At 46.5% G+C, this 16,428-nt stretch overlaps 1 long non-coding RNA gene across 1 annotated transcript in view; it reads left to right on the forward strand.

Annotated features, from left to right (window-relative positions):
• The window catches only part of LOC129049362 (uncharacterized), an 82,217-nt gene that overhangs the window by 55,411 nt on the left and 10,378 nt on the right, over nt 1-16,428 (forward strand). The window lies entirely within an intron of this gene.

A 16,428-nucleotide genomic window follows, 5' to 3' on the forward strand; every position in this document is an offset into this window, starting at 1 on the left:
TCCCGAGTAGCTGGGACTACAGGCGCCCGCCACCACGCCCAGCTAATTTTTTGTATTTTTAGTAGAGACGGGGTTTCACCGTGTTAGCCAGGATGGTCTCGATCTCTTGACCTCGTGATGCGCCTGCCTTGGCCTCCCAAAGTGCTGGGATTACAGGCTTGAGCCACCACACCCGGCCTGTCTCATGGTTTTAATTTGCTTTTTGCTGATTACTGAGGAACTTGAGAATCTGTTTTTTTTTTGTTGTTTTTTTTTTTGAGATCGAGTCTAACTCTATTGCCCAGGCTGGAGTGCAGTGGCACAATCTCAGCTCACTGGTTCAAGTGATTCTTGTGTCTCAGCCTCTCAAGTAGCTGGGACTACAGATGCCCACCACCATGCCTCACTAATTTTTTGTGTTTTAGTAGAAACGGGGTTTCACCATGTTGCCCGAGCTGGTCTCAAACTTCTGAGCTCAGGCAATCTGCCCACCTCGGCCTCCCAAAGTGCTTAGGATTACAGGTATAGGCCACCGTGTCCAGCCGACTTCATATCTTTGGCCCGTTATTCTGTTGCATTGTCTATTTTTAAATTGATTGTAGTGGTTTTTAATATATTATGATTCTATATGTTCCAAATATCTTTTCCCATACATGCCCTGTTTTTTTTTTGTTTTGTTGTGTTTTTTAAATTTTTTAAAATGGTGCTTTTCAATTAATAGATGTTTTTAAAACTCTAGGTCACAAAGTATTAGCCTATATTTTCCTATAAAATTTTTAAGGTTTTTGCTTTTATTCTCCTGGGATAGATTTTTGTGTAATTTATGATGTGAGACAGTGAATCAAAATTATTTAAACTTATATATGTGGGTATTGCACCTAACCATATATATACATTCAGCCAGGCATGGTGGCTCACGCCTGGAATCCCAGCACTTTGGGAAGCAGAGGCGGGTGGATCTCTTGAGGCCAGGACTTCAAGACCAGCCTGGCCCACATGGTGAAACCCTGTCTCTACAAAAAATACAAAAATTAGCCGGGTGTGGTAGCACCCGCCTGTAGTCCCAGCTACTTGGGAGGCTGAGGCAGAGAATTGTTTGAACCTGGGAGGTGGAGGTTGCAGTGAGTAGAGATTGCACCACTGCACTCCAGCCTGGGCAACAGAGCAAGACTCTTGTCTGAAAAAAAAATTAACAAAGTATATATACAAATATATGTATTCCAGTAACAATATAAAATGTAACATACATATAAGTGTAATATAGTTTAGTTAACATGTATTACAAAGAAATTTAATATATTAAATAATACATGTTATATATTATCTATTACAACTTATCTTTTATATATACACATGCACCCACACGCTTTAGTTAATACATATATTCGGAGAATATATAGATAGACCTCTTTCCATATCAGAAGATGTAGATTACCTCATATTAAAATTTTTTTTTTTGAGACAGAGTTTTGCTCTTGTTGCCCAGGCTGGAGTGCAGTGGTGCAATCTCTACTCACTGCAACCTCCACCTCCCGGGTTCAAGCAATTCTGCCTCAGCCTCCCGAGTAGCTGGGATTACAGGCATGCGGGATTACAGGATAATTTTGTATTTTTAGCAGAAATGGGGTTTCTCCATGTTGGCCAGGCTGGTCTCGAACTCTCAACCTCAGGTGATCCACCTGCCTCGGCCTCCCAAAGTGCTGGGATTATAGGCATGAGCCGCCACGCCTGGCCCCATATTTTAAATTATTTAATTTTTTTTTCCCTAGAGATGAGGTCTCGCCATGTCACTCAGACTGGTCTTGAACTCCTAGGCTCAAGTGATCCTGCTGCCTCAGATTCCCAAAGTGCTGGGATTACAGGCGCGAGCCACTGTACCCAGCCTCCTCATTTTTTTAAACCATTGCGTTGTAAGATCATAGTGTGCTATGATTTCAACAGATTCCTACTGATAGACATTTAGGTTATTTTCAGTACTTGCTACTACACACATTGCCACAATAAACAGCCTTAGGTGCATATATAGTATACTTGTATTTCTTTTCTTCTTAAAAACGTTTTTTGTCTTACCAAGAAGCTTGAATCTGAAGCACATACAGTGTGCTTTTACAAACATAGATGTAGGATTAATTCTTAGATTAGAACCACTGAATCTAAAATATGCACATTTACATTTTTAAAAAAAATTACCCTCCCAAAAAAGAGTGAGCCAATTTATATCCCCACCAATAATGTATGAGAATGCCTGTTCCCCTGTACTTTAACCTTTCTTAAATGTAAAACCAATCTTACTCCATCAAATACAGGCCATCAGAGCCTACCTGGAAACAGCTATGCATATGTTCCTGTCAGATAAAGCCATGATAAAGCCATTTGAATCCCAAATGAAATTCCTAAAGCTAAAAGGAGATAAGGGTGCCTAAATCTGCTAGGACCAGTCAGATGTTGAGGTTTATGCTCTGCTGGTCAAAAATTATCTTACATTTTAGTAGAGTTTACATCAGTTAGCACGATTTCAGCAGCTGGTCTAACTCAGACTAGCGGAGACAATACGGAAACTCATTAGCTCACAAAACAGGCTGTTTGCAACACGGTTCAGCTTCAGGGCTGGTTGATGTAGTGGCTCAAGCCGCTAAATTTCTCGAGCACTCAAAATCTTTTCTTCTCTTTCTCTGCCATTTGCAGAGGTGGCTTCATCCTTCATTCAACCATCCTAAGGTAAGATGGTTGCCAGAGCAATGGATATATGATACATTTCTGTCTCATGCGTTGTGTGAAGAGACCACCAAACAGGCTCTGTGTGAGCAACAAGGCTGTTTATTTCACCTGGGTGCAGGCGGGCTGAGTCCGAAAAGAGTCAGCAAAGGGTGGTGGATTATCATTAGTTCTTAGAGGTTTTGGGATAGGCAGTGGAGTTGGGAGCAATGTTTTGCCGGCAGGGGGTGGGTCTCACAAAGTACATTCTCAAGGGTGGGGAGAATTACAAAGAACCTTCTTAAGGGTGGGGGAGATTATAAAGTACATTGATCAGTTAGGGTGGGGCAGAAACAAATCACAATGGTGGAATGTCATCAGTTAAGGCTATTTTCACTTCTTTTGTGGATCTTCAGTTGCTTCAGGTCATCTGGACGTATACGTGCAGCACAGGGGATATGACGGCTTAGCTTGGGCTCAGAGGCCTGACAATTTCCTATTCATGCTTTCTTGTGGTTTTCTTTGCTTTGCTTTTGCTTTTGCTTTTTTTTTTTTTTTTTTTTTTGAGACAGAGTCTGACTCTGTCTCCCCAGGCTGGAGTGCAGTGGTGCAATCTTGGTTCACTGCCACCTCTGCCTCCCAGGTTCAGGCGATTCTCCTACCTCAGCCTCCCGAGTGGCCGGGATTACAGGTGTGCACCACCACACTTGGCTAATTTTGTATTTTTAGTAGAGACAGGGTTTCGCCCTTTAGGCCGGGCTGGTCTCAAACTCCTGACCTCAGGTGATCCGCCTGCCTCGGCCTCCCAAAGTGCTGGGATTACAGGTGTGAGCCACTGCTCCTGGCCTTTCCTATGGTTTTCTAAGCGTGTGTGCGCATGCACACACACACACCCTCTGGCATGCATCTCCTTGGCCCAGATGGGCCCAGGTCTGTCCACCCTGAATATACCATGATCAGGGTAAAGTGAGTATTGCACAGTCAACTATAACATTCACTACTGTGCTTCCATTTTCAAAGACTGAAGCAGAGACTACCAGAAGTCCCGCCCCCCTCAAAGCCATTCCACCCTCTTCCTGTGTCTGATTCTTCCTGCCACATGGACATCCAGAATGAAGACATTTCCTAACTTCCTGTGTTATTAGGGATGGCCATGAAAATAAGTTCTGGCCAAGCTGAAGTAGCCCATGCAACCTCTTGGAAGTGTGTGTGTGTGTGTGTGTAAGAGATAGAGGCTTGCTCTGTTGCCCAGGCTAGAGTATAGTGGCATGATTACAGCTCACTGCAGACTTGAACTCCTGGGCTCAAGCGATCCTCTGGCCTCAGCCTTCGAGTAGTTACGATTATAGGGGTGAGCTACTGTGCCCAGACCAGGCAGTTTTCTTAAAGGGAGAGGGCAAACATTTATCTTTCTTTTCTCCCTCCTGCTGATAGGATGTGATATTGTGACATAATAAGAAATAGGCCGGGCGTGGTGGCTCACGCCTGTAATCCCAGCACTTTAGGAGGCCAAAGTGGGCAGATCACTTTCGGCCAGGAGTTCGAGACCAGCCTGGCCAACAGGGTGAAACCCCGTCTCTGCTAAAAATACAAAAGTTAGCCGGGCATGGTGGCACATGCCTGTAATTCCAGCTACTCGGGAAGCTGAGAAGGAGAATCACTTGAACCCGAAAGGCGGAGGCTGCAATGAGCCAAGGTCGCACCACTGCCCTCCAGCCTAGGTGACAGAGCGAGACTCTGTCAAAAAAAAAAAAAAAATAGAAATATACATTTTGGTCTTTGTTGCCCCTGGCTTCTGGCCAGAGCTCCTAAAACCTTTGCAGTTTCTAAAGCAAAAATTGTTAGGAGCATCTTTTGTTCTACCATTTGGTCTTTGACCCTGTCTCCTGATACAGAGCACCTAATCCCTTGGAATTCTCTGGGTGACAGGAAGACCTATTGTTCTAGTGAAGACAAACTTGGTGGGCTCTTGGATAGCTTCAGGATGGGGGCTGGTCACCAGAATGACCAAACCATGATTAGCATCCTGAAACTTTCAGCCTCACCCTCCATCCTCTGGGTAAGGCGAAAGGGCTGGAGATTAAGTTAATAATGGATCATGCCTGTATGAAGAAGTCTCCATAAAGGCAGAGTGTGGGGGCTCAGGCTGTAAACCTAGCACTTTGGGAGGCTGAGGCAGGAGGATCGCTTAAGCCTCTGGAAGTTGAGGCTGCAGTGAGTTGTGATCGCGCCTCTGCACTCCAGCCTGGGTGACAGAGCAAGACGGTGTCAAAAAAACAAAAAAAAAAAAAAAAAGAGGCTGGGTGCAGTGGCTCACGCCTGTAATCCCAGCACTTTGGGAGGCCAAGGCAGGCGGATCACCAGCTCAGGAGATCGAGACCATCCTGGCTAACACGGTGAAACCCCATCTCTACTTAAAAAAAAGTAGTAGTCCCAGCTACTCCTGGGAGGCTGAGGCAGGAGAATGGCGTGAACCCAGGAGGCGGAGCTCGCAGTGAGCGGAGACTGCACTCCAGCCTGGGTGACAGAGCGAGACTCAAAAAGAAAAAAAAAGAAAAAGAAAGAAAGGCCAGGCGCGGTGGCTCACGCCTGTAATCCCAGAACTTTGGGAGGCCGAGGCGGGCAGATCACGAAATCGGGAGATCGAGACCATCCTGGCAAACACGGTGAAACCCCATCTCTACTTAAAAAAAAAATACAAAAAAATTAGCCAGGCGTGTTGGCGGGCGCCTGTAGTCCCAGCTTCTTGGGAGGCTGAGGCAGGAGAATGGTGTGAACCTGGGAGGCGGAGCTTGCAGTGAGCCGAGATCGCGCCACTGTACTCCAGCCTGGGTGACAGAGCGAGACTCCGTCTCCAAAAAAGAAAAAAAAGAAAGAAAATTGCTTCAGTTCATCAAAAATGAAATGCAAGTTATGATGAAGGAAGCTCAAGTGAGGGCAAAACACAGACCAAGGAGTTGGAAGGATGGCTGGGTGCAGTGGCTCTGGCCTGTAATGCCAGCACTTTGGGAGGCTGAGGCAGAAGGATTGCTTGAGCCCAGGAGTTCAAGAGCAGCCTGGGCAACAAACTGAGACCCCATGTCTACAAAAATAAAAATGACGCTGGGCGCAGCGGCTCACACCTGTAATCCCAGCACTTTGGGAGGCCGAGATGGGAGGATCACAAGGTCAGTAGATCCAGACCATCCTGGCTAACACGGTGAAACCCTGTCTCTACTAAAACTACAAAAAATTAGCCGGGCGTGGTGGCGGGCACCTGTAGTCCCAGCTACTCAGGAGGCTGAGGCAGGAGAATGGCGTGAACCCGGGAGGCAGAGCTTGCAGTGAGCCAAGATCGTGCCACTGCACTCCAGCCTGGGCAACAGAGCAAGACTCTGTCTCAAAAAATAAAAATAATAAAATAAACAAATAAATAAAATAAAAATGAAAAAATTATCCATGCATGGCAGCATGTGCCTTTAGTCCCCATTTAGTGCCTCCAGCTCCTTGGGAGGCCGGGCAGGAGGATAGTGAGAGCCCAGGAGTTCGCGGCTATAGTGAGCTATGATCACATCACTGCACTGAAGCCTGGGCAACAGATCAAGACCCTTTCTCTAAAAAAAAAAAAAAAAAAAGAGTTGGAAGGAACCTTGGTGATCACTGAGTTCAAACTCTTACCCTGAGCACCAATCTACTTAGACCTCAGCCAATCTCTAAAAGGTAATATACAAGTAGGCTATTTTAACCTTTGAATCTAGTAACTTACTCAACAAAACTTTTTTTTCTTGGGAGACAGGGTCTGTCTCTGACCCAGGGTGAAGTTCAATGTCACGATCACAGTCCACTGCAGCCTCGACCGTCCTCCTATCTCAGCCTTCCGAGCAGCTGGGACCACGGGTGTGTGCCACCACACCAAGCTAATTTTGTTTATTTTTTGTAGAGACAGGTCTCGAAACTTGCTATGTTGCCAAGACTGGTCTCAAACTACTGGCCTCAACCTATCCTTTTGCCTTGGCCTCCCAAAGCATTGGGATTACAGGCGTGAGCCACCACATCCAGCCCTGCTGCAAGGTCCTTCACTGGGGTCCATGGACCTTCTGGATAGAATTCAGGGAAATTTGACATTTCCTTCAATTACGACTGTAGGCAAACATTCTGTTTCCACCACATGCCTGCTATGCCTGTCCTAATCCTTGACTCTCTAAAGTCATGAACCCTATTAGATTTCAACTACCCTCATATAGTATGTGGGGAAAAGCAAGAGAGATCAGATTGTTAGTATGTCTGTGTAGAAACAAGTAGACATAAGTGACTCCATTTTGTTCTGTACTAAGAAAAATTCTTCTGCCTCGAGATGCTGTTAATCTGTGACCTTACCCCCAACCCCGTGCTCTCTGAAACATGTGCTGTGTCAAACTCAGGGTTAAATGGATCAAGGGTTGTGCAAGATGTGCTTTGTTAAACAAATGCTTGAAGGCAGCATGCTCCGTAAGAGTCATCACCACTCCCTAATCTCAAGTACCCAGGGACACAAAAACTGCGGAAGGCCGCAGGGACCTCTGCCTAGGAAAGCCAGGTATTGTCCAAGGTTTCTCCCCATGTGATAGTCTGAAATATGGCCTCGTGGGAAGGGAAAGACCTGACCGTCCCCCAGCCCGACACCCATAAAGGGTCTGTGCTGAGGAGGATTAGTATAAGAGGAAGGCATGCGTCTTGCAGTTGAGACAAGAGGAAGGCATCTGTCTCCTGCCCGTCCCTGGGCAATGGAATGTCTCGGTATAAAACCCGATTGTACGTTCCATCTACTGAGATAGGGAAAAACCACCTTAAGGCTGGAGGTGAGACATGCGGGCAGCAATACTGCTTAGCAAAGCATTGAGATGTTTATGTGTATGCATATCTAAAGCACAGCACTTGATTCTTTACCTTGTCTATGATGCAAAGACCTTTGTTCACGTGTTTGTCTGCTGACCCTCTCCCCACTATTGTCTTGTGACCATGACACATCCCCCTCTCTGAGAAACACCGACAAATAATCAATAAATACTAAGGGAACTCAGAAGCCAGGGGGATCCTCCATATGCTGAACGCTGGTCCCCTGGGTCCCCTTATTTCTTTCTCTATACTTTGTCTCTGTGTCTTTTTCTTTTCCAAGTCTCTCGTTCCACCTAACGAGAAACACCCACAGGTTTGGAGGGGCGACCCACCCCCTTCATCGTAGGTGTTCAGTATTCCTCCAAATGTTCTAAATAAAAACTTAGTAGAATGGGCCAGTACAATGAACGGAGTTGTAATTGGTTTGAAGAATCCAAGATCAGGACTGTGGTAGGAACAGAAGGAAAGTTGTTTCAAGTCTGTGAGAAATTTGCCCTGGGTCCAATCCCACAACCTGTTCCAATCCAGTTTCATTTGTCATTCTCATTTATGACTAATGAATTTGCTTCCATGATGGAAAACATTAAGAAATCACTCTGACATGAGGTCACCCTACAAAGGAGCAATCTCAGCTGCCCGGAATGTCAGCGTTCAGTAAGGGCCACACCCCTTGCCTTGCCTTTTCAGTAATTCCTCCTATTACAAAATTCCAAATGCAGCCATATTGTTGATAGGAAACTTTGTTTAAAAAATACATTTCTTAGGCCGGGCACGGTAGCTCATGCCTGTAATCCCAGCACTTTGGGAGGCTGAGGTGGCGGATCACGAGGGCAGGAGTTCAAGACCAGCCTGGCCAACATGGTGAAACCCCATCTCTACTAAAAATACAAAAAAATTATCCAGGCATGGTGGCATGTACTTGTAGTCCTAGCTACTAGGGAGGCTGAGGCAGGAGAATCACTTGAACCTGGGAGGCAGAGGTTGCAGTGAGCCAAGATTGTGCCACTGCACTCCAGCCTGGGTGACAGAGCGAGACTCCAACTCATAAATAAATAAATAAATTTTTTGCGGGGCGTGGTGGCTCGTGGTTATAATTCTGGCACTGTGGGAGGCTAAGGCGGGTGGATTTCCTGAGCCCAGGAGTTAAAGACCAGCCTGGGTAACGTAGGGAGACCCCATCACTATGACAAATATTAACATAAGCCAGGTGTGGTGACACATGCCTGTAGTCCCCGCTATTTAAGAGGCTGAGGTAGGAGGATTGCTTGAGCCCAGGAGGTCGAGTACCCTAGCCTGGACAACAGAGTGAAACCCTATCTCGAGAAAACATGCACGCGCGTGCACACACACACACACACACACACACACACACACACACACACACACACACACACACACACACACACACACACACACACACTTTCTTTTCTTTCTTTTGTTTTTTTTTTTTTTTGAGATGGAGTCTTGCTGTGTTGCCCAGACTGGAGTGCAGTGGCGTGATCTTGGCTCACTGCAACCTGCGCCTCTCAGGTTCAAGCGATTCTCCTGCCTCAGCCTCCTGAGTAGCTGGGATTATTCTTTCTCAAATTTAAAAAAAAAAAAATTTAAAGGGGGAAATAAGGCCGGGCGCAGTGCAGTGGCTTACACCTGTAATCCCAGCACTTTGGGAGGACGAAGTGGGTGGATCGCCTGAGGTCAGGAGTTCAAGACCAGCCTGGCCAACATGGCGAAACCCTGTCTCTACTAAAAATACAAAAATTAGCTGGGCATGGTGGTGGGCGCCTGTAATCCCGGCTACTCAGGAGGCTGAGACACGAGGATAGCTTGAACATGGGGGGCGGAGGTTGCAGTGAGCCAAGATCGCATCACAGCACTCCAGCTTGGGTGACAGAGTGAGACTCTGTCTCAGGAAAAAAAAAAAGCGAGGGTGAAATATATTTTATTTAGTTTTTGGTCTCGTAAAGACAGGTACACAGGTAGGGCACAGTAGCTCATGGCTGTAATCCCAGCACTTTGGGAAGAAAATATTATTAAAATAAAAGTTATTTTTACTTTTGTAGAGCGGGGCTTCACCATGTTGCCCAGGCTGTCCTGAACTCCTGAGCTCAAGCAATCCTCCTGCTCCTGTGAGCCACTGTGCCTGGCCTGCACTTAACATTTTTTTTTTTTTTTTTTTTTTGAGATGCAGTCTAGCTCTGTTGCCCAGGCTGGAGTGCAGTGGCGCGATTTCAGCTCACTGCAACCTCCGCCTCCCGGGTTCATGCCATTCTCCTGCCTCAGCCTCCCAAGTAGCTGGGACTACAGGCGCCTGCCACCACACCCGGCTAATTTTTGGTATTTTTAGTAGAGACGGGGTTTCACCGTGTTAGCCAGGATGGTCTCGATCTCCTGACCTCGTGATCTGCCCGCCTGGGCCTCCCAAAGTGCTGAGATTACAGACGTGAGCCACCGCACCCGGCGCACTTAACATTTTTAAAGGTAAAGCTTTTAGTACCGTGGAAATGTGTGCATAGGATACAGTCCTAGATTATGACGCCGGGCACGGAGGCTCATGCCTGTAATCCCAGCACTTTGGGAGGGAGAGGCGGGCAGATCACTTGAGGTCAGGAGTTCTAGACCAGCCTGGCCAACATGTTGAAACCTCATGACTACTAAAAATAAAAAAATTAGCCAGGCATGGTGGCGGGCACCTGTAATCCCAGCTACTTGGGAGGCTGAGGCAGAATTGCTTGAATCAGGGAGATGGAGGTTGCAGTGAGCTGAGATTGCGCCACTGCACTCCAGCCTGGGTGACAGGGTGAGACTCTGTCTCAAAAGAAAAAAAAAAAAAAGAAAGAATTCAGGGCAAGTCCATAAAGTGAAAGCCAGTTTATTAGGAAAGAATGGCTATTCCATAGGCAGAGCAGCCCCAGGGCTGCCGGTTGCCCATTTTTATGGTTATTTCTTGATGATATGCCAGACAAGGGGTGAATTATTCTCGGCTCCCCGTTTTAGACCATATAGGGTAACTTCCTAATGTCGCCGTGGCATTTGTAAACTGTCATGGTACTGATGGGAGTCTAGCATTGAGGACAACCAGAGGTCACTCTCGTGGCCATCGTGGTTTTGGTGGGTTTTAGCCGGCTACTTTACTGCAACCTGTTTTATCAGCAAGGTCTTTATGACACGTATCCTCTGCTGACCTCCTGTCTCATCCTGTGACTTAGAATGCCTTCACCATCTGGGAATGCAGCGCAGTAGGTCTCAGCCTCATTTTACCCAGCTTCTATTACGAGATGGAGTCGCTCTGGTTTAAATGCCTCTGACACAAGCAACTTGGGTACTAAAAGTTGTTACAACACCCTTGCTGGTTTTGCCTGCTAATAATAATCTATAAAATTCTAAAGACTTACCTAGAGAGGGCCGGGCGCAGTGGCTTACTTTGTAATCCCAGCAATTTGGGGGGCCAAGGCAGGCGGATCACGAGGTCGGGAGATCGAGACCATCCTGGCTAACACGGTGAAACCCCATCTCCCTTTTTTTTTTTTGAGACAGAGTCTCGCTCTGTCGCCCAGGCTGGAGTGCAGTGGCGTGATCTCGGCTCATTGCAAGCTCCCCCTCCCAGGTTCATGCCATTCTCCTGCCTCAGCCTCCAGAGTAGCTGGGACTACAGGCGCCCGCCACCATGCCCAGTTAATTTTTTGTATTTTTTTTCAGTAGAGACGGGGTTTCACTGTGTTAGCCAGGATGGTCTCGATCTCCCGACCTAGTGATCCGCCCGCCTAGGCCTCCCAAATTCACGCCTGGGACTACAGGCGTGAGCCACCGCGCCCGGCCAATGAAACCTCGTCTCTACTAAAAATACAAAAAATTAGCCGGGCGTGGTGGCGGGCGCCTGTAGTCCCAGCTATTCGGGAAGCTGAGGCAGGGAAAGGCGTGAACCCGGGAGGCGGAGCTTGCAGTGAGCCGAGATCGCGCCACTGCACTCCAGCCTGGGCAACAGAGCAAGACTCCATCTCAAAAAAAAAAAAAAAAAAAATTTACCTGGAGAGAAAAAAAGTAAAAAACCCCAATTCAAGACAGAAGAGCAAAATGATTCCAGCCGAGAACTTGAAGAATAAAATCAACCAGGAGGACATTTCCTGTTAGTAGAAAGTAGACAGCATTTTCACCATGTAAGGAAATGTGACCTTTTGAAAAAAGAAGGAGGTCCTTTTGTATTTTAATAAGGGCAGTTCTTTCTTTCCACTTACCTGCTTCTAGGAGACAACAACAAAGAGCTGGCTTTGTTTTAGCAACCTGCACTGCAGTTTACATTCCCTTTAACCCAAGACAAAGATTAAGGAGAGATCCCCACCCCTGCCCCAAGTCAATCTTGAAGGACAGGCGTCTGGTTCTTACCTCATCTACCCACACCTGGAACCTGTCATGGCATGGGCAAGTTGAAACAGTAACTTGTTCCTCCACCCAACAGTCTTGCAATACTCCAAAACAGCAAACAATACTTTTTTATTTTATTGTTTTAATTAATTAATTAATTTTTTGAGACGGAGTTTTGCCCTTGTTGCCCAGGCTGGAGTGCAATGGCGGGATCTCGGCTCACCGCAACCTCTGCATCCCGAGTTCAAATGATTCTCCTCCCTCAGCCTCCCGAGTAGCTGGGATTACAGGCATGTGCCACCACGCCTGGCTAATTTTTTTTTGTTTGTTTTGTTTTTTTTTTTAGTAGAGATGGGGTTCCTCCATGTTGGTCAGGCTGGTCTTGAACTCCCGACCTCAGGTGATCCGCCCGCCTCAGCCTCCCAAAGTGCTGGTATTACAGGTGTGAGCCACCGCACCCGACCAACAATATATTTTTAAAATGGGGCACCTGCAGGCCGGGCGCAGTGGCTCACGCCTGTAATCCCAGCACTTTGGGAGGCCGAGGCGGGTGGATCACGGGGTCAGGAGATCGAGACCATCCTGGCTAACACGGTGAAACCCCGTCTCTACTAAAAATACAAAAAATTAGCCGGGCGTGGTGGCGGGCGCCTGTAGTCTCAGCTACTCGGGAGGCTGAGGCAGCAATATGTCATGAACCAGGGACGCGGAGCTTGCAGTGAGCCGAGATCGCGCCACTGCACCCCAGTCTGGGTGACAGAGCGAGACTCTGTCTCAAAAATAAAATAAAATAAATAAAAATAATAAATAAATAAATAAATAAAATGGGGCACCCGCTCAAGGCAATTACTTCCTGCTTTATGCACTCCCTCCCTTTATAAATGGTCTCCTCTCTTCAGTTCATTCAGACTTCTGCTTTAGGAATTATCTTCTTAAAACACCACTAGGAGGAGGGCGCTCTCCACTGAAAGATCTTTAGTGGACTCTTTTCCCTAATAAAATTCAGACCACAGAGCAAAGCAATCCAGAGTTCTTAGCATCAATGAATACGCCGCTCTTAATTTAAAACTTTTTTACCATTCTACATTTCTTGAGCGTTCCTCCTTCTGCTTCACTGTTTTCTATACATTTCCGTTTTTTTTTTTTTTTTTGAGACGGAGTCTCGCTCTGTCACCAGGCTGGAGTGCAGTGGCACAATCTCGGCTCACTGCAAGCTCCGCCTCTGGGGTTCAAGCGATTCTCCTGCCTCAGCCTCCTAAGTAGCTGGGACTACAGGCGTGTGCCACCATGCCCAGCCAATTTTTTTTGTATTTGTAGTAGAGACGGGGTTTCACCAAGTTAGCCAGGCTGGTCTCGATCTCCTGACCTCGTGATCCACCCGCCTCGGCCTTCCAAAGTGCTGGGATTACAGGCGTGAGCCACCACATCCGGCCTTTCTATATATGTCAATGTGCATTTTTGTCTATGAATCCTCCTACCTACGCTTTAAGGATTAGTTCGATGGTTACTTATTTCCAGAAGTCTTCAAATACCCTCCAAATGAGTAGTAAATCCAGTGGTCCTGAGAATTTGAAGTCAGTCCTCCATAGGTGATTCTCTCTCCACCACAAAATGGCCCAAGTACCTTGCCTTCTTCCCATGGCTGCCAGCTGAATCGTATTGTAATTGAGAGGGAACCCTCTATTTTCTCCCAGTACTGGATAAGCTCCTTAAAGGCAGATTCTAGCACTTTTTTTCCCCCCGAGACAGTCTCACTGCCGCCCAGGCTGGAGTGCAGTGGCCTGATCTCTGCTCACTGCAGCCTCCGCCTCCCGAGTTCAAGTGATTTCCGTGCCTCAGCCTCCTGAGTAGCTGGGACTACAGGTATGCACCACCATACCTGGCTAATTTTTGTATTTTTAGTAGAGATGGGGTTTCACCATGTTGGCCAGGCTAGTCCCAAACCCCTGGCCTCAAGCAATATGCCTGCCTTGGTTTCCCAAACTGCTGGGATTACAGGCATGAGCCACCGTGCTGGGCCACAGTATTTTTTCTTTTCTTTATTTTTTTTGAGATGGAGTCTTGCTCTGTCACCCAGGCTGGAGTGCAGTGGCACGATCTCGGCTCACTGCAAGCTCTGCCTCCCGGGTTCACGCCATTCTCCTGCCTCAGCCTCCTGAGTAGCTGGGACTACAGGTGCCCGCCACCACACCCGGCTATTTAAAAAATTTTTTTTTTTAGTAGAGACAGGGTTTCACTGTGTTGGCCAGGATGGTCTCGATCTCCTGACCTCGTGATCCGCCTTTTTAATGCCAAAAAGCACATTGAAGAACATCTAGCAGAAGTATGTCCTCAATAAGTAGCTGAACAGGCTGAGTGTGGTGGCTCACACCTGTAATCCCAGCTACTCTGGAGGCTGAGGCAGGAGAATCACTTGAATTTGGGAGGTGGAGGCTGTAGTGAGCTATGATCATGCCACTGTACTCCAGCCTGGGTGACAGTGAGACCCTGCCCCCACCCCCCAACCCCCCAAAAAAATTGAACAAATGAAATAGGAGCCCATTTTTTGAGAATCAGTGCTTTTGGCTGGGCGCCCGGTGGCTCACGCTTATAATCCCAGCACTGCAGGAGGCAAGAGGCGGGCAGATCACCTGAGGTCGGGAGTTCGAGACCAGCCTGACCAACATGAAGAAACCCCGTCTCTACTAAAAATACAAAAATTAGCCAGGTATGGTGGTGCATACCTGTAGTCCCAGCTACTCAGGAGGCTGAGGCACGGAAATCACTTGAACCCGGGAGGCGGAGGCTGCAGTGAGCAGAGATTGTGCCACTGCACTCCAGCCTGGGCGACAGAGCAAGACTCTGTATTTAAAAAAAAAAAAAAAAAAAAATCAGTGCTTTTGTAGAGCTTTTGACAAGGAGGCAGTACAGCAATTAAGAGCACAGATACGGGGGTCCGAGAGATCTGGATTTAGATTTACTAGGTTGTGTATCAGCTGTGTGTTTTAGTTATGTGTGTATTTAGCGTGTGTATTTCCTCTCAACAATGAGGTTAACAATGCCTACCCAATGTGGTGACGGTGAAAATGGGGTAATGCACAAAAATACCTCAACGTGATGTCTGGTAAATAGCAAAGAGATAACTATTAAGAGACCTCTGGTATTCACAAGTGACTCTACTAATGCAATACTTCCTTACTTCCAAGTGGTGATAATAATTTGCCTGACAGAAATGCTGAGCGAGATCAGTTTAAAAACACTATGTAAACAACTGTAAAGGATTGCTTTTATTTTGAACTTCAGCTCTGAGGAAAAGAAGCCAAAAGTATTTTAAATTTTATTCTATTTCTAGCACATTCTGTGAGGGCTTTAAAAAGAAATTTCTCTCTTTATAATTTTCCTTTCCTTTATTCTTTACAGAACAGTAAATTCTGATTACTCACGTTCTCAAAAATGAAAACTGTATCTGGAATGTTTCTATTTTGCTCCCCCTGTTGGCCTGAGAGCAGGATAACACTGCCTGAGACTAACAATTCAAGACGATCTAAACATTTATTTTCACGGACTTGACTAATATAAAGATGTAATGGCATTCCACAGAAAGACCTAAACCACAGTTTCAGCTCTATCTTATATATATATATCTGACAATTAAAAGCAGTATGTTTATGTCTAATTTTTAATTTTTAACTATTAGGGTTCAAATCTAGAAAATTATTTTTATACAAAGGCTAGCTGCATGCCATTCATTTTTCAAAATAATTACTTTTCAAAAATTCTGCTGTTTCTACATTTAAGTCTGAAATCCACTGAAAGCACCCAAACTTGCAATTCCTATCATTAGTTTTGTTTTGCTACCACTAATTTTTACAATTTACCTTTTTTTTTTTTTGAGACGGAGTTTTGCTCTTGTTGCCCAGGCTGGAGTGCAATGGCACGATCTCAGCTCACTGCAACCTCCCCTTCCCAGGTTCAAGCGATTCTCCTGCCTCAGCCTCCCGAGTAGCTGGGATTACAGGCATGTACGACCACACCTGGCTAATTTTTGTATTTTTGTAGAGATGGAGTTTTGCCATGTTGGCCAGGCTGGTCTCGAACTCCTGACCTCAGGTGATCCTTCCTCCTTGGCCTCCCAAAGTGCTAGGATTATAAGCATGAGCCACCACGCCTGGCCAACAATTTACTTTTAAACTTAAAAGTTATATACACTGGCCAGGTGAGGTGGCTTACGCCTGTAATCCCAGCACTTTGGGAGGCCGAGGCGGGCAGATCACCTGAAGTCAGGAGTTCAAGGCCAGCCTGACCCAACGTGGAGAAACCCCATCTCTACTAAAAATACGAAGTTAGCTGGGCGTGGTGGCGCATGCCTGTAATCCCAGCTACTTGGGAGGCTGTGGCAGGAGAATCACTTAAACTCGGGAGGCGGAGGTTTCGGTGAGCCGAGATCGTGCCATTGCACTCCAGCCTGGGCAACAAGAGTGAAACTCTGTCTCAAAAACAAAAAAGGTTATATACACTGATTTTACCTATGAATCACTTTTTTGTATTCAAAGTCTTAGATTA

Source organism: Pongo abelii, chromosome 10, assembly GCF_028885655.2.
Source record: "Pongo abelii isolate AG06213 chromosome 10, NHGRI_mPonAbe1-v2.0_pri, whole genome shotgun sequence".
Lineage (NCBI taxonomy): Eukaryota > Metazoa > Chordata > Mammalia > Primates > Hominidae > Pongo > Pongo abelii.